This window comes from Mustela putorius, unplaced genomic scaffold (genome assembly GCF_011764305.1).
Source record: "Mustela putorius furo isolate JIRA1106 unplaced genomic scaffold, ASM1176430v1.1 tig00003846_pilon_pilon_pilon, whole genome shotgun sequence".
In the NCBI taxonomy this organism is placed as follows: Eukaryota; Metazoa; Chordata; class Mammalia; order Carnivora; family Mustelidae; genus Mustela; species Mustela putorius.
This window is the reverse complement of record NW_025421999.1, coordinates 15920856-15940363: the sequence shown is the minus strand read 5'-3', so window position 1 is coordinate 15940363 and position 19508 is coordinate 15920856.

Sequence of the window (19508 nt, the reverse complement as noted above, 5' to 3'; positions counted from 1 at the left end):
TGATCTCTTCTTTGGTTTTGTATCAAGATAATACAAGCTTCAGAAGATTAATTGGAAAGCATTCTATCCTAGGTTCTGGAAGATATATAGAATTGGTGTTAATTTCTTCAACACCTGGTAAATTTTTCAGTTACCCCATCAGAGACTGCGGGGTATCTTTTAGGCGAGATTTCTAAATTTTGGATTCAATTTTCTGAAGAGTTGTAGGTTTATTGAGACTTTCTATTCTGTTTGGGTAGTTTGTTTTTGTAGAGGAATTTGTCCATGTTACCTAAATTGTTAAATTTATTATGTGTATTGTTACACTTTTGATGTCTGCAGGGTCTGTAGTGATATCCTGTCTTATGTTCCAAACATTAGAAATGTGTCTTCTCTTTTTTCTTCATCAGTCTGGCTAGAGGTTTGATAATTTTGTTAATCTGCCCAAAGAACTAGCTATTTCTTTCATTTGTTTTTCTCTATTTTGTTACTGTTTTCCATTTCATAGATTTTTGTTCTCTTTCTCATATCCTTCCTTTTGTTTGCTTTGGGTTTATTTTGCTCTTGTTTTTCTAGGTTCTTCAAGTAGTTGTTTAAAGTATAAGCTTTTATATTATTTAAACTTCTCTCCCAGTACTGCTTTAGCTGTGTCTTACGAATACTGATATATTGTATTTTCATTTCCATTTCCTCATAGATATATACAGAACATTCCACCCTAAAACAACAGACTACTCATTTTTCTCAGTTCAATATATTTTTAAAAAGTTCTCTCCCTTTTGGGTTTAGTGTGTTCATAAGGTTTTGTTTGTATTTCCTATTATACTCCTGTAATTGATTTCTGGTTTGGTCCCTTTGTGGCCAGAGAACACATTATATATGATTTAAATTTAAATTTTGTTGAGGTTTATGGCCAACCAATATATGGACTATCTTGGTATATGTTCCCTGGGCCCTATTAAAGTATGCCTGTATTGCCATTGTTGCGGGCAGTGTTGGGAGCAACACTGTTAGATACTCTTGCTTGATGGTGTGGTTGAGATTTTTTATTGCTTATTTTACATCTAGTTCTATTGATTGTTGAGAGATGGGTATGGAAGTTTTTAATTATAATTGTGAATTTGTGTGTCTCTCTTTTTTTATTCTGTCAGTTTTTACTTTATATATTTTGCAGCTTTTTTTCTTGGTGCGTACACATTTAGGATTACACTTCATAATGAATTGGTTTCTTGTATCATTATATAATGCTTCTCCTTATATCTAGTAATTTTCTTAAATACAGTCACTTCTGCTATCTTTTGATTAATGTTTGCATGATGTAACTTACCATTCTTTTATTTTGCCTATATTGTTATATTTAAGTTTCTATAATAGGAATTAACTATATATATGATGCAACTATATATAGTTGCATCGTGGTTTTTTAATCAATTCTGACAATTTTTCTCCTTAAATTATTACATTTAGATCATTTATGATTAATTTAATGATTAGTGTATTAATGTGTCAGTCTGCCATTTTATTTTTTCTCTTTGTGCTCTCTTTTTGATTGCTCTGTTTTCTTTACCTGCCTTCCCATGGGCTATTGAAACTTTTTTTGTTAGAATTTCATTCTGATTTATTTATAACATTTTTTTTTTAGTGTAAATCTTTGTACAGTTCTTTTTTTTTCAGTCTCTAAGTGTTTTTTTTTAAAGATTTTATTTATTTATTTGACAGAGAGAGAGATTACAAGTAGGTAGAGAGGCAGGCAGAGAGAGAGGGAGAAGCAGGCTCCCTGCTGAGCAGAGAGCCGGATGTGGGGCTCGATCCCAGGACCCTGAGATCATGACCTGAGCCGAAAGCAGAGGCTTAACCTACTGAGTCACCCAGGAATCCCTTTCTAAGCATTTTATTATATGTATATAATTTATCATGGTTTCCTGGTGGTGTCATTTTATTAGTATGTAAAGTGTAGAAATCTTATCTCTTTTTCCATCCCTTTGTCTCCATTTATAATATAAAATTTCTTAAATATTTCCTCTTTGTACATTTAGAACAACATCAAGTGATATTATAGGTTTTGCTCCAACCATCAAGCATTATTTAGAAAACTCAAGAGGAAAATTAAAGTTGTTTATATACACTCATAGTTTGCTTACTATGTTCTTTAATTACTTTATGATGTTCCCAGATTTCTTTATTATTCCTTTCTGTTTACAGAAGTTCTCTTAGCCATTCTTTGAATATATTTATTCTGGCAAAAATATTTTTAGTTTCTTTGTGTCTAGATATCCCCTTCATTCCTAAAAGATATTGTCAGAAGATATAAGATTGTCAGTTGAGAGCTTTGTTTTGTTTTTCAGCACTGAAAAAATATGACACTTCCTTTCAATTTCTAATGGTTTCTAATAAGAAATCTGTGGTGGTTCAAACTATTTTGCTACTATAGATTAGGTATCATTTCTCTTGATGTTTTCAAGTGTTTATTTTAGATTTAGTTTCAGAAGTATGTCTTATTTTGGGTTTCTTGGGCTTTTTTTTTAATCTGTGAATGCATGTCTTTTGCCACATTTGGAAACTTTTTTAAAAGATTTATGCATTATTTATTTTAGAGAGATATTGTAACAGGAAGAAGGAGGAACAGAGGGAGAGAGGAAAAGACAGAATCCTCAAGCCAGCTCCACACTGAGCTCAGAGCTTGATGAGGGGGCTCATCTCACAACCCTGAGATCATGACCTGAGTCAAAACCAAAAGTCCACTCTTCATCCAGTGAAGCCACCTAAGTGTCCCATGGGAACTTTTTCAGCAATTATTTATTCAACTGTTTTTTCAACTCTGCTTTCTTCTCATCTCCTTCTGGGCTCTGATGACACAAATGCTTAATCTTTTATCATAGTCTTATAGATCTGAGGCTTTCTTTAGATTTTCTTTTTTTTTTTTCCTGTATATTTTCTGTTTGTCAGATTGGGTAATTTCTATTGTTCTTCTAATTCTCAGATTCTTTCCTCTGTCCCTTTAGTCTTCTTTGAGTACATCAATTTAGTTTTTATTTCATTTACTGAGTTTATCGTTTCCCAAATTTCCATTTGTTTCTTGTGTATATCTTCCCCTTTTTTTAAAGAAACTTTCCATTTTCCAAATTTGTTTCAAACACTTTTGTAATTAACTTTGTAAAATTCCTACTGAATTAATGTTATGGTGGCTACTTTTAAATCTTTCCAGTTAATTCTGACATTGCTGTCATTTTGATGTTGGCAATTATTGATTGTCTTTTTTCTTTCATTTAGTTTGAAATCCTTTTAGTCCTTGGCATGACAAATGATTTCATAATGAATCCAGAACATTTAGGTGTTATATAATGAGATTCTGGATCTTATTTAAATAAGTTTGGATTGGTTTATTCTGACACTCTGTAATAGGGGAAGAAGAGTGTACCACCTTCTCACCGGCAGATGGTGGTAGATATGGTAGAATCCCCTCATGACTTTCTTTGACTTTCAAGGGACTACTGGATCGACAATACAGCCTGATGGAGGTGGGAATTCATACTTCCCATTAGACCTCCACCAGTACCTCCCTGGCTGGAAGAAGTAAAAATACCTTGTTTGTCCTCCCCACTTGGACTTCACTAACCCCACAGGGATGGGAATGTGGCATTATTACCACTGAGCTGTGATGCAAAGTCTAACTTTCCTCCAGTCCTCCTCTGATATAACCTAGCTGAGGAAGAAGAAGCATACATTTTATTGCCAGATGATAAAATTTCAGGCTCCCCATGTGGTTTTTACAGCAAAAGTTTAGAAGACTCATTGTCACCTTGCTTTGTACTTGGTATTGTCTGATGTCAGTCTAGGTTCCTTATTTAGCCTTTGCTGGCAGGACTAGGGGTGAGGTCTTGTTTTTTTGGGTGGTATTTGGATGAACTGTAGTCATTACTATCTAAAAACTTTCTTTCTTGCTAGGTTACCCATTTACTGGTATTTGGCCAGAGGGAATGGTCTTTTGTTCCCTCTTTTTGGTTTGTGTTTGTTGTATTTCTAGGTCACCTCCTCCTTCAGCTCCAGGCTTTCTTATATGGAGGAAAAAGGAAACCCAAAAACTCATCACTCTGTCACTGTTTTGGTCCCAAGTCATTAGCTGGTCTGCTTTCTTCTTTCTACTTATCAGAATCTATGTATTGTTGTTGTTGTTGTTTTCAATATATAGTATCCAGAGCTTTTAGTTATACTTAGTAGGGAGAAAGAGGGAAAAGTATGCCTACTCCATCATTCCAGAAATATATAGTCATCTTGGATTTTACTGGAGCGATCTGAATATGTGTTTTTTTTCCTAAAAATGTTTAACTCATTATTCCAGGAAGACATGATAGAATTCTATGAGGCACATGCTGCATAATATCTCTAGCTATCAGTGCTTAAGGCATCTACACTACTCATAACACTACAGCTTTCTAACTGGGTACCATCCATCTATGGGCACTGCTTAACACCACCCATAGATTTTTTCCAGGCATCACTCCTATTTCACCCAGAATAGTTGAGCTTTCATCTGATTTCCATTCTAGCGTCAACATAAAATTTTATTTGAAGAAAGGAAAGTTTGAAAACATCTTAAATTCTAATTTTTCTTAACTGGAGTTTTACAAAAGATTTAAACCTTACTGGATATGATTTGAATAACTATTTTGTCAGCTCTGCCAAGAACATATGTTGCATGCTAGACACACAGAATTTCATTCATTACATGCAATGAATATCTTAGAGCACTAAGGATTAATTCCTCTATAAAACTGAGAAGAGAAAAGTTCAACTATCATATATTGATGAGTTTTACCATGATATGTTACAGAGAATGAAGAGCTTAAAACAGTAGCTGGTACACCATTTCAAATATGAAAATGTAATTATATCAACTAACTTGAAAAAAAATTATTTTTATTCTAAAAAAGGAAAAACTAAGAGCTCTTGAGGATCTAATAAAATTATGTTCTACCACTTACAAAGACAAACTGACTATATTAACTGCCAAATATTTACTTAAGGCTTAAATACGAAGGATGAAGATAATATCAAACTTGTGAATGTCATGAAAATATTTTGACCAATGGATGTACAATGTATTAAGAAGACCAGAATTTATCATCAAACAAAGCTGGAAAACAACCAGATTCAGAGTACTGATTTTTTCTCTCTGCTCACAGATGAAAAAGAGATTTTTCATCCTTTGTCTAGATTTTAGTTCATACCACATGGATCACTATAGCTATATTGTTCAAGTGCATCCCTACTGCAGGCAAGATGGTGTTTCCAATGGCCTATGATATAAGACTGGGTGCTGTGTTTACTGTGACTCAGAAGACATCAAATGCCCCCACTCCTGTATTCTTCTAGAAAGCCTAATAATACAGTGGAAGAACCTGGAGATTTTAGTGAAATGAGCTACACAGAACAGACTTACCCAGCCTGAAACCATGGCTTTTCCTCAGCTCTTATCATCAAAAAACATGTGGATGAACATAGAGAAGGGAAAAAGCAAAATCTATTAAGCACATTAAAAATGTCTGCTTCAATGAGCTTGTCAACATTGGCTGAATGACGAAACACAGATATTTACCCAGAGGGCTCTCTAGCACTATTAAATGTTCTGGGGACTAGCCCGTCTCTAGGTTTCAATACTGAGAACAATATTTTAACAGTGTTTTCTACAAATCCACAGCAGTACAGATTCTCAGCTAGTTAAAAGCTACTAAGATGAATATATCAGAGTAGCATAATATTTTGACATATTTTTTAAAAATGTAATTTTAAGAGCTTAAAGAGCTATTTTCTTTCAGAAGACAAAGAGCTTCCTTATACTTATTTCACAAATGATTTTCTTAGACATCAAGAACCAGCTAAGACAAAGTCTACAGAAAGTAATAAAAACTATCAAACATCATAGTTCTCAGTGTAACCAGATTGATATAGAAAAATGTAATAAATCTATTCACTGAAATAAAACAGAAGAAAGTTTGCATACAAAATCTGAGTTATCAAAGACCAGTTGATGATAAATGTTCTTCCAAAGGGCTTATAGCAATCTCAAGGACTTGTAGTTAAAAAAAAAAAATAAATAAAAACAAAACCTGATTTTTTTGAGGGCCCCGATAACAGAAGAGAAGAGAGTGATTGTGTATCCACTAGAATATCATAGAGAAGAGAACTATACTGTAATGTATTAATAAGTTTGGGATGGGTAGGGTAAAATCCAAAGTATTTCGATGACATTTCTTTGAGTTCTTTTAGTGTTTGGTCTCAGTTAAGTACCTTCATGATTATGTTGGAGGTAGTATGTTGTGGCAAAATAAAGGTTACAGTTGTGATAGAGTTGTGTGTTGGAAACAGTTTGCCTTTTACTTGTTTACTGAAGCCCTAAACAGCACCCACACCTCATTCTGCTCAGATCCTAATCTACCCCAGTTTCCAGTTTGTACAAAAACCCATATTCTTTAAATCCATAGTCCTGGATTGACAGAGAATTCTAAATATTTTGAAATAGAATTGAATTATTGATTTCAGTTGTACTTTGATCTTTTGAATAACTGTATATTAAAAAAACTTTCTATAGCTTTGAATTTTATAATTTTACAATATGAGTAAAACCACAGGAAAAAAAATAAAGATTTATGTTCTTTGCTGAGTTCTTGGTTTTCACTATTTTGTCTCACTCTCAAGTGGTAGTGAAAAAATAAAAACAGACTTAGTGTCCCATTTCAATTATGATGAACTCCTTCAATTCTTTGGGAGTTAACTCTCTGAAACGCACATCTATTTATATTATGATGAAGTTATAATTGTTTGTAATACTAGTTGGAATTTAAATAATAATTTATAGGAAACCTGTGGAAATACATAAAACAGTAGCACAAGAAGCAGAGTCAATAATATAAAACCAATTTTATGTCTGTATGATACTGAGCTAGGTTACCCCTACTTCACCCTGCCCCCCTGCCAAAAGTTGATATGGAAAGAGATTGGAGAGAACAAATTTTGGGGTTAAAATTTTTCTTATACTATTACTCATTAGTCTGTTGTTTAGAGAAAAAGTTTTTTAAAGAACCCACAGGCCTAATGATGTAACTGTTATGTCTAGTGAATCATCAAGATTTATAAAGAAAATATTTTGTTGAAAAATGAGAAAATGTCTTGCTAATAACACTGGTGAAGAATTAAGTACATATTAATTACATATAAACTCGAATCCAACATATGTTATGTTGGACAAACAAATATCCATTAGTGGCAAATAGGGATCCTATATTCAAAGTAAGAATTTTTTCTTCTTGGACTCTACTAAAAGAAAATAGTGTTAGAAAATAAAATTAAGTAATTGTGCTGTGTTTAGGCTATGGGGAAGAAATAAATAAAAAGCTAATTGGACAGAAGAGCAGCAAGAAATCAGGGAAACCAGATTTCCTTGTTGCTTGGGGTGTTTTGCTTCAATAAATTGGAAAGGTGTAAATTACACTCTAAATTGAAATTCAATTCACCACCATAAATAGAAAAAAGCAAGTATGTATCGAACTTTGCATTTTCATCTATGGGCCTTTTAGGCCTATGAGAAAGGGACCACCTTGTCAGAGTTCTTTCAAAACATCACTTCAAAAGCACAAAGCTTTCAACAAAACAAGAGTCTGACAGAGATGGAGTCTTGTTTTAAATGAGGATAATGATGTCTTGTTGATATCTGTCTTAAAATTGCTGTTTAAGGGAATGTTGAAAAAGTGAGAATTATTCAAGAATTTGGGAGAGAATTAGGGGACAGCTAGAATTTATTATAAACTAGTTGCTAAGGGGTAAGTAATTGTAGATTAGACAGAAGTGAACAACATCAGAAAATACTGGAGTAAATTCTCAGTTCTGATACTATGCTATAGCCCCAGTCAAAATTTCTTTATATTTTTATTATGATTCTAAAAAGTCACTCAAATTTGAAACTAGCCCTGCATTTAAATCCAAAAGCTAGTGTAGGTAGCTAAGATCACTTTTAGCTTTAATATTAATTAATATAGGGGTGCTTGGTTGGCTCAATCAGTTAAGCCTCCAACTCTTGATTTGGTCTCAGGTCATGATCACTGTGTTGGGCTCTGTGCTCAGCAGGGGAGTGGGCTTGAGATTCTCTCCTTCCCTTTGCTTCTGTCCCTCCGCCCACTCTCCCTCTGAATCTCTCCCTCTCAAATAAATAAATAAATCTTTAAAAAAATAAAATAAAACTTAGGGACACTCTGGAGAATTTGGTTTGATTACCTCCATTAAGCAAGCTATCAAATTTTCATTTGTATTCTAGGCCCATCATTTGGTGAATAGTCACAAAAAATAAAAATAAAATAAAAACTTCTAAAATTTCATTAAGATAAACTCAAAATCATAAATTCCTATGCTGGGGCGCCTGGGTGGCTCAGTGGGTTAAAGCCTCTGCCTTCGGCTCAGGTCATGATCCTAGGGTCCTGGGATCAAGCCCTGCATCGGGCTGTCTGCTCCGCAGAGAGCCTGCTTCCTCCTCTCTCTCTCTGCCTGCCTCTCTGCCTAATTGTGATCTCTGTCTGTCAAATAAATAAACAAAATCTTTTAAAAAAAAATTCCTATGCTTATGCAAGTAGAAATAGCATACATAACTTTATATCAGTTGACTAAACAACACTGGAAAGAAGGTTATGCCAAGTGTTGGTGGAGGCAAGGAGAACTGGGAACTCTTCATGTAGTACAGATGGGAGCATAGGCTTGCAAATCCAGTCTGGAAGTACACTGGACTGGTCAGGGAAATTCAGCATTACTATGTTCTGCGAAGGGTGAAGCTACTCCACCCAGGGTATTCATATCTGGAAGAAAGGTGATGCAAGCCCAGAGCATGTACAAGATGTTCATGAGCATATCATTTATAGTGGCAGAAATTGACAACAATCTCTGTGTCCATCAGTATGGGATAGGGAAAATATCATGAGCACACACAGTCAACAAAGGCAGTTGAATACATGAATACATAACTTTGATTTAGGAGACTTTGCACCACATAGATTGATGTTAAAAATGTATATATATATTGTGTGTGATGGGGCACCTGGGTGGCTCAGTGGTTAATCCTCTGCCTTCAGCTTAGGTCATGATCTCAGGGTCCTGGAATTGAGTCCCGTGTTGGACTAAGTGGGGGGACTGCTCTCCCCTCTCTCTCCCTGCCTCTCTGCCTACTTGTGATCTCTCTCTCTCTCTCTCTGTCAAATAAATAAATAAAATCTTAAAAAAATATATTGTGTTATAAAAACGTAAAAAACAGATTGTCAGAATACATGAAGCCATTTAGAAAACTTAAAAATGTATGCAAAAAATGCAACAGGAAACCATGTTGTTAGGATACACGCACAAAACATAACATGGTTTTATTTGTGACAGAAAGAGGAGATTGAAGTATGGGGATAAAAGAGAATAAATAAACAACAGTAATTAATCAACACCTAGCATGGTGCTCAATACTTAGTAGGTTTTCACCAAAGTCTGATGAAATAATTTCTGCCATAATTGCAACACATCTTTGCTAGTGTTATTTAGAGTATCTACTTCTCAAGGTCTGTTCTATATTGAAGACAGTTTTGTGTGCTTGTCTTTTCTTTTTGGTACATGGGAAAGAAGAAAACAAAATGGGTGGGAAATTATAAAATTATATAATCATTACTGAATGACAGGTGAAGAAATCCTTTGAGGAATATGTTTTTGAATATGTCTATTCAATATGATTTGTCATCTTTATTATTCATGATTACCAGGACATGCAAAAAGACCCATAATAATTTTTGGTTTTCTGATGTAAAGCAAGACAAAACTAGTTACAAAAACCAGTTGAATTTCAGTGAAAGGCTATTAATTACCTTGATATTTTCAGTTATATATTCTGAGTTTACTGGGAATCTAAAAAGTATGCTGAACAGTTATTCTCTTTTCTACCATCTCTTTGATACAGCATTTGCATGAATTACCAGCATATACAAAACATTTATCAACAACTATTACTCTTTATTTGTATTAGCTATTATTTTACAGTAACATATATTATATATGAAGTAACAGATAATATATGTTATTTTAATATATAATAATGTATTGCATTTATGTCACCTATGGTCTATATGATTTCTTTTGGGGTTCTGTTTGAAGTTAATGCAAATGAAATCTACTAATTTTTCTATCATATTATGAAAGTAAAAATGCATATTCTATATAGAATTGTTTTCTTACAAAATAGTTCAGCATTCTACTGTAATTTATTTAACTATATTAATTTTGACAATTTGAACCTTATTTTGAGATTAATTTTTAAATTCAATGATATTGCCTCTTTTCTACAAATATAGTCTCTAAAATAAAACATTTGCATATTGTTATATGTAACACCTTTGGAAAGGTACTATTGAGAGCAGAATATAGATAAAATCCACAGGATTGTAATAAATCCATATGTATACTTAAAAATTTCAACTTTCTTTTCCCAAAGATTGATAGAAAAAATAAACCAAAAAAAGTAAGTATATTAAAAAAAAAGTAAGTATATAAATGTCTCAAAAAGCACTAATAACCGGGACGCCTGGGTGGCTCAGTTGGTTAAGCAGCTGCCTTCGGCTCAGGTCATGATCCCAGCGTCCTGGGATCAAGTCCCACATCGGGCCCTTGCTCGGCAGGGAGCCTGCTTCTCCCTCTCCCTCTGCCTCTGCGTGCCACTCTGTCTGCCTGTGCTTGCTCGCTCTCTCTCCCTCTATCACTGGCAAATAAATAAATAAGAAATCTTTAAAAAAAAAATTTAAAAAAAAAAAAAAAAAAAAAAAAAAAAAAAGCACTAATAACCAATAGTATCTATTTAATATTCACAGAGTTTGATGCAAAATATAAATTCTTCTTTAGGTGTAGATGGAACATTCACAGAGATAAACCATATGCTAGGTCATAAAATGAGTTTCCATGAATTTTTTTTAAATTAAATCATACAAAGTATGTTCTCTTACCACACAGAATCAAATTAGAAGTCAAAAATGGGAAAGTATCTGAAAAGTTCTTATATATTTGAAAATTCAACTACATGCTTTCAAATAAGACATTACCTCAAAAAAATCATCACAGAAATTAGAAAATATTTGGAACTGAGGTGTATTATACAACTCATTTTACAAAAACCTGTAGGATATGGATCCAGCAATGTTGAGAGGGAAACAGTGCATATGCTTACAGTAGACAAGAAAAAAAAAAAAGATAAAGTCAGTGTTGTAAGTATTGACCTCAGCAAACAAGAAAAAGAGAGAAAATTAAATCCAAAACAAACAGAAGGAAGGAATTAGTAAAAATTAGAAGCAGAAATCAGCTAGTAGAAAATTGGCAAGTAAAAAGGAAATAAATAAAAAGGAAAATAAATAAATAGTTCTTTGAAAAAACTTTTTTAATGATTAATTTTTTAGCAAGCTGATTAAAGAAAAAAAGTTTTATGTCAATAATCTCTACCACTTAGATGAAATAGACAAATACTTTGAAAAATAGAAACTATTAGCAGTGACTCAAAAAAGCAATAAAAAAGCTGAATAACCATAAAAGTACTTTAAAAACTGAATTTGTAATTGAGAAGTTGCACAAAAAATATCCCAAGCCTAAATGGCTTTACTGAAAAATTCTAACAAACAATAAAGAAGAAAATTATACTAACTCTACATCATCTCTTTAAGAAAGTGAAGGGACACTTCACAACTCAATTTTAGAGGCCATAATCATCCTAGTATCAAAACCAAAGACTCAGGTGTTTGGGTGACTCAGTGAGAAGCTTCTGCCTTTGGCTCAGGTCATGATCTCAGGGTCCTGGGATCAAGCCCCACATCATTGGGCTCTCTGCACAGTGGGGTGCCTACTTCCCCCTGCCCCTTTGCCTGCTTCTCTGCCTACTTGTGATCTCTCTCTGTCAGATAAATAAATAAAATCTTTTAAAACAAAACAAAACAGAACTCCCAATATATATTTCATATATATTTCATATATATACGTATATATATGAAAACTATAAAACAATATCCCTCATGTACATTAGTAATAAAAATCTTTAACAACATCATAGCAAGTAAACTTAAAGATATATGAAAGTATAATACATCATGACCAAGTGGACTAATCCCACAAGTCAAAGGTTGGTTTAAGGCTCAAAACCCAATCATGCATTTGGCCTTAATAGAAAAAAGAAATAGAAACAAAGAAAGAAAGAAAAACAAACAATGATTTCAAAAGAAGCAGAAAAAGAATTCGACAAAATCCAATGCCAATTCATGATAGAAACTGTCAACAAGCAAGGACAGAAAGACACTCTCAGTTTGATAAAGGGCATACTAATTGTGAAAGACTAATTTTCTCCTAAAACTCCAAATTAGCCAAAGATGTTCCCTCTCATACTCAATTTAACATTATACCAAACGGTCTAATGATGCAGTAATTAAGTAGATAGGTGATAAATAAATAATAGACAAATGATAGATAAAATATTTACAGATTGGACCAGAAGAAGAAAAATTTCTTTTATTTATAGATGAATTGAGCAGGTACATAGAAAACTGAAAAGTTCAACAAAACTATTATAACTAATAAGTGAGCTAAACAAGTACACAAGATAAAAGCTCAATATAAAAGTCAATTTTATTTCTCTATACTAACAACAAACAAATGAAAAATAAAAATAATGCCACTTACAAGAGCACAAAAAGTGTGGCATACTTAGAAGTACATTTAACAAAAAATCTAAAAACTATAAATGGCTGAAACTGAAGAAGATATAATAAATGAGGAGATAGGCCGTCTTATTGATTGGAGGTTACATTATTGTTAAGATGTTCATTTCTCCACAAGCTGATCTACAGAATCAAGACAATTACATTGAAAATCCTGCACTCTTGTCTGCAGCAAATGACGAGGTACTTCTAAAATTTATATTGAAAGGCAAGGAAGAATTGCCAAAATGATTTAAACAAAAAGAACATAGTTGGAGAATTTCCTGTACATGATTTCTAGGTTTACTGTAAAGTTAGAGGATGAAGGGAATGAATAAGGATCAATGAAACAGAACAGGGTGTCCAGAAATAACTTCACATGTGCATGGCCAAGTGATTTTCCACAAAGGTGCTAAGGTAACACAACAGAGAAAGATGAAGGAAGAAGAATCTTCAAAAAACAGTTAAATAATGGGATATCCAGACAGACACAAAGCAATCCCAAACATATACACAATATTAATGCAAACAAACACTATACACAAAGGTAAAGTGTATTATAGATATGAAAGTGAAACTAAAGATTGACAATAGCACATGTTGGACATGCGACAAAACACATGCGAGGACATACAGCAACTGGTACTCTTGTATAATGCTGGGATCATTAGAACTGGAAAATCTTTGAAAAACTGTTTAGCAGTTCTTAAAGTCAAACATACATTTAGCATATGATCCAGCAATTCCATTCCTATATATATGATGAAAGAATAAAAACACATGTTTATAAAAAATGTGTAAAAAATTTCAGAGCACTTCTATACCTAACAGTCTCAAAGTGGAAGAAATAGAAACATCCATCAATGAGTGAATGGATAAACAAGCTGTGGTATAGTCATATAAAGGAATAAGAATCAGCAAGGAAGTCCTCTGATACATACAACATGGAACATTTCAATGTTGCATAAGTAAAATCAGATACAGAAGAGCACCTTCTGTAGTGTTAGACTTAAATGAAATTCTAGAGTAGGCAACACTAATCTGTGAAAGGAAACAGATCATCTCTGGATTTGGGGGTGTCTTTGTCCATTAAGGCTGCTATTGCAAAAAAAAAAAAAAAAAAACAACAAAAAACACAAAAAATACAAAACATAGACTTGGGTGAGTAAAAACAATATAAATTTATTTCTCAAAGTTCCAGAGGCTAGGAAGTCCTAAATTAAGGCACCGGCAGTATCTGGTGAACTTCTCATCGTGTCCTCATATGGTAAAAAAGGGGAGCCCTCTGGGATCTCTTTTATAAGGACACTAACCCCATTAATGAGGACTCTACCCTCATAATCTAATCACTTCCAAAGGTGCCATTTCCTAATTGGGGATTAATTTTCAACATAAGAATTTCAGGGGGACATATTCAGCCTATAGCAGTGGGAGCTTGGGAACCAACTAGGAAGGGACCATAGGGGAATCTGAGGGCATGTTGGGGATGTTTTTGACCTGGATTTAATAGGGTAATTACTTGGCATTACTTTTATGTATTTTCTGTCAAAACTCATCAAACTGAACACTTACTTTAGATAAATTATACCTCGATAGAATTGCTTTTCAAAGTTTTCCAAACTTTTTCTGTGATACAGTATCATGGTACCTACAACAATCTGACAATCAGAATAATTCTTGAGAAGCCAAATAGAGGTTTTTAAATAAATGTCTCTTGCAAACACTTTTTGAGAGGTTTAAGTAAAATACATTTGAACTCGAATTTTAAAGTGTTTAATTAAGTGGGGGAGAAAAACTAACATTTACTGATTATATATTATCTGGAGAATTATTTCCATATTTTCTTTCACCAGTCTTTTTCCTACTTTGCATGTGAAATAAATATTGAGACTCTGATGTTAAAAAAAAAAAAAAAAAAATCAAGACATCAGGCTCCTGAAGTGACAAAGCTACTAATACAGGAGAATCTATCTGATTCCACAAATCATTCTTTTTGTAACTCCATGTGGAATTTATTTTTGGAGACTTAGAATCTTTATGAATATTCTCTATGCTATGAAGTGATGTTTTGGGTTCCCAGGATTTCTATGAGACACTTGGGCAGTGGCCATAGTTTTAGAAATATTTAATGTAACATTTTCTTCTACTTTATTCTGGAGCTATTCCTGTTTGCCCAGAATTTCCGAGTTATTCTAAATTTCAACAGTAAAGCTCACTAAATTGGATCAAAGAGAATGATTGGGATAAATGACTGAAAAGTCCAAATTATAAGATATTCTTGAAGAAATATAGCTTCATCACTTTTAGGTAGAGAGAGTAACTTGAACTGTCCTAGTCAAGGCCAACAAATAGAAGTTCTGTGGTTGAACAGATTAGAATGATTTCCCATTAACATACCAAAGCACTCTTCAAAATGCTGTTGATTGAAGCTCGGATTGTGGATTCCTTTCATGTAAAATATATTAAAATGTTCTATGTAGTTTATCCCTAAATTGATAAATATTTTCACTTTATATGTTAAAAATATGATTATTTTTGAAACCCTTATATGGAGAATAAAAAGAATAACATAAAATAAGTAAATAAACCTCTCTTAGAAATGCTTAACAAATGTCAAATTAGGAAAAGCAGAAATGGAGAGGTTTGGCTGCAACAAACATTGTTTTTGGTTTTTTCGCTTTTTTGTTTTTGTTCTTTTAAATCAGAAGGAGTTATTAAAATGTCTAAAATCTTGAGTAATGCCAAAAGGCAGGTATGAAAGTTAGCCCCTTTGGAGTTGAAAGAGAATTCATAGGTATGACAACCTCCAAGGATTCCTCTTGCAAGAGAAAATATTTGCAGTAGGGGACAGGAAAGCCTTTTTTATATTAATATCTTGAGCTGCTTGTAGCCAGAACCATCGCCTCTGCTGTTCCCTGTCACTTTTGGAGGTCTTTGAGCCAAGCCCAAGCTGCACGCCTGTCCCAACAGTGGTGTTTTCTCTTCAAAGGACCATTGCTACAGCCTCTCAGTTCTGTGCAGGAATTGAAAAGCCTTTGAAATCGGCGCAGCCTCGCTGCACAGCTAGTAATAAGCATTAGAGAAAAACACGCAGCTCATTTGTTTAAAAGTTCATTCGCTTCAGTGTGATTTAGACAGATGTGAGATGGGTTTTGCTTAGTGCTGCTCAGCCCCATGGCAAAGTAGAGCTAGGTCTCCTTTCAAAGAGTTCCTCAGTCCCTGCCCATTGCTGAGCTTCGGCAACAATGGGGCTTTGAAAAGGGAAGAAAAAAAAAAAAAAGGAAAAGAAAAAGAAAGAAAGAGAAAAAGAGAAAGAGATGACACCAGTGGGAGAGGCTGACAGCTCAGTCCAAACTCAAACAGCCCTTCTGGTGTCCAGGACAGAGGTGCACATCTGAAGGTGGGCTGAGGTCTGGGTTCAGAACAGCCCAAAGAATTAATTTAAAAGAATTTCCCCGCCCATTCCCTGTAAAGGCAGCCACAGTGGCTCTGGTAAAATCACTTCCCAGATCACAGGGCACTTAGCCATGTAGATTCTGGCGTATTCCCCAAGAATACTCTCTGAGAAATAAATCGAAGAAAGAGCAGATTCTGGGGTTATTTTCTACCAGGCACAAATAACCAATAAAACCATTGATGTTTCTCACTGAAGAGTGGATCTGAACAATCAACACACATTACTAGTGACAGTTTATTTCCTCCAGAAACAATGCTCTTTGCAAAGAGGCATGTGTTCATTAGTCACGATGCATGCAAAGTAACAGTCATTTTGAGATGTGGAGCATTCCTAGCAATCAAGATATGTTTTTGCTAACCTACATAGACATATTGATAGTGTTGAGGTATGATGCTAATTCCACAAGCAAATGGATCTATTGTTATGATCTTGCTGAAAGCTTAGAAAATGCTTTTATATTTAAAATCTTATTTTGAGAGCTGTCAGCCTTCAGATAATACAAATCCAGTTGTTAGAATGTGCTGGAGATTTTTCAAGTCAATTCAAACAGATACAAATGATAAAATATAATGTTTACAATATGGGTTTGATGTATTTAAAAAGCATATTTTTAGGTCATCTTTTTCAACCACACTAAATTTGTGTGCACAATTAGAGCAACTGTATAATTTAGCTGCTTGTAAGCTAAAATACAACTTCAAAGAAATGAGAAGGCTAATTAGAAATGGGACCATGGGAAGACAATAATTTAATTAGGATTGAAATTACCACATGCCTATAATTAGGCAGTTGTGTGATAATTTGAGTGTGGCTAAGTCCAGTGAAAAGTTAGTCATCCACTGAAATGCATTGTGAGAGGATAGAATTTGAAACTATCTTGAAGGTTCAATGAAAGAGAATCATGCCCAGTAAAATGAGAAGACTCTGTGTGTAGAGCAGAAGTAGGAAAGCAGGCTTGGAGATGTGTAAACTTGAGTTCGAATCCTATCCAATTTATCTGCTCGCTCAAACCTGGGGCAATAAGGAACCGACTGTAAGACAGATTGCTCAGAATGCAGACTATGCGAGAGTCTAGCATTCAGGACACTTATGGAGGTGTGCCCTTGGAATCAACACTTGTGGAAAAGAGGGCAGCAGAAGCCAGAGTGAAGAGAAAGGAAAAAGTTGTGTTGGAATGTCTGACTCGAGCCCCATATAGAACTCGGGAGCTCAAACAGCTCTTCTGTGATGGTCAGGTCTTGACATTCCAGTGTCAACCAGTCATTGGATGAGGACCACTGAGGAAAGTGGTCCAACCTTGCATGAGTTTCTCTCCATAGCTGAAAAAGTCCTCAGGGAACTCACAGCTGCAGGCTGTCTGCAAATATCACTCCCCACAGCATGGGATCTAGGCAGTGTGTGACAATGTCCACCAGAGTAATAGCTGTAAAACACAAGTAGTTCCCTATAAAATGGAAGTAATGATATCTACAACGCATAGGTTTGCCCTGTTGAATGGTGCCTAAATACATGGTTGCAATTACAGATATCAAAATGGACATCATCTTTTGAGTCACAGACTAGGAAATCCTACAACTGATTACATAAAACAACATAAAAGTAAAATTGTAGCTAGTAAAAATATGTTGAAAGTGTACTACCGGCATCTACTAAGTGGTAACTACTAATCTCTTTATTATTTATAAACATGACAAAAGGGACTAAGCAGTAAGTGAACAGCATCTCAGGACATTTAAAGGGATTAGTTTCACTTTACTATTAATAGGAAAAGTGCAGCTAATTCCCAGCCCTCAGCAGTTCACGCATGCAGGCTGCCGTTTAATCTGTAGTGATATTGTTTGATATCTTTAGAGTAGCTTTTTTGATGCTGTCATATACTGTAGCATAGACAGTAGCTACTGTACTCGTGTGAAACTTGTTTCTTAGATTTTATTAAATCAAATATATAATACCACTGATATTTTTCTGAAACACTCTAATACTGCACGTCCTTATACCTCAGATCAAGTCTTAATTAAATTTTTTCCACCCATAGTTTAGTAATGCAGGGATATTTGTTGTTCATTTAGCTGTAAGGAGCTGATTCATTTTTTAATGGTGTTGTTATTTCTTATACAAGCTCTGTTGCACAGTTTTTGATTAGAGCCATAACATTGATATAGACTGAATGTTTATGTCCCCTCAAAATTCATGTTGAAAGCTAACGCCCAATGTGATGATATTTAGAAATGGGGTCTTTGGGAGGTGGTTATGTTAGCTATGAAAAAGTGCACTTATAAAAGAGACCCCAGAGAGCTTCTTTGCTCCTTCTGCCACACAGGGACATGGTGTATGAATCAGGCTCCACCAGATACCGAATCTGCTGGTGCTGTGATCTTGGCCTTCCCAGCTTCCAGAACTGTGAGAAATACATTTCTATTGTAGATAAGCCGCCCAGTCTGATGTCTTGTTATAGCAATCTAAATGGACTAAGACAAACACTGTGTGAACTCTAAATATTGTATATTCTCCTAATTATCTTATCCTGTGGACTTTTAATTGAAGCAAAACTTATTCAGACACAAATGTCTATAGAAAGTACATTATTAGTATTCTCCCGTAGTGCATCAGTATTTTAAATTCCGTGAGAATCTGAAATCCTTAAGTTTCAATTTTAGATTTTTAGAATTATCACATAGTTAAAAATATAAAGTCACAAAATGAAAACATGTCACAAGAAAGATTCTGCTCTTTGCAGATTCAGAGCAAGGGGCTATAGATTTTCTTAATTCCTTCTAGTCCTTAGAATGTTAATGAACATAAAATAAAATCAGTTGTCTGATGAAAAGAGAGGTCTTGAATATTCTGTTTTCTTCATCAATGATGAATTCTTGTTTATAAATTTCAGGAAACAGCAAAATTATCACTGATATGCATGATAGCATATTGTTGGTTTTCAGTATTGTCATAGAATTCATTAGGCAGAATAAATTGTTGGCAATGATGAGATTTTCGTACTTTGTTGTAGCTTCACGGGAAATAAGTATTTTGAGTATTTTGCAAGGTATAAAAGGTTGCTCATTCTTTCAAATGATTGTAGATGCTCAGATATATTTCACAGTATTTTCAGTTGCCTTGCATGGAGTCTGTGTAATTACTGTATCTTGATTAAACTAAACAATTTTATGCCTAAATCAGAACAAAACTATTTTTCAGCTAAGTCATTATTCAATTAGGTCTACATCATAATGATCAAAGCAATTGCCACAATGAAGATGAACTTGTCTTGAATGCCAAAGTTTAATAATAATGAACATTTAGGGATGGGGGAAGATGATTTATCTTCAGTATGA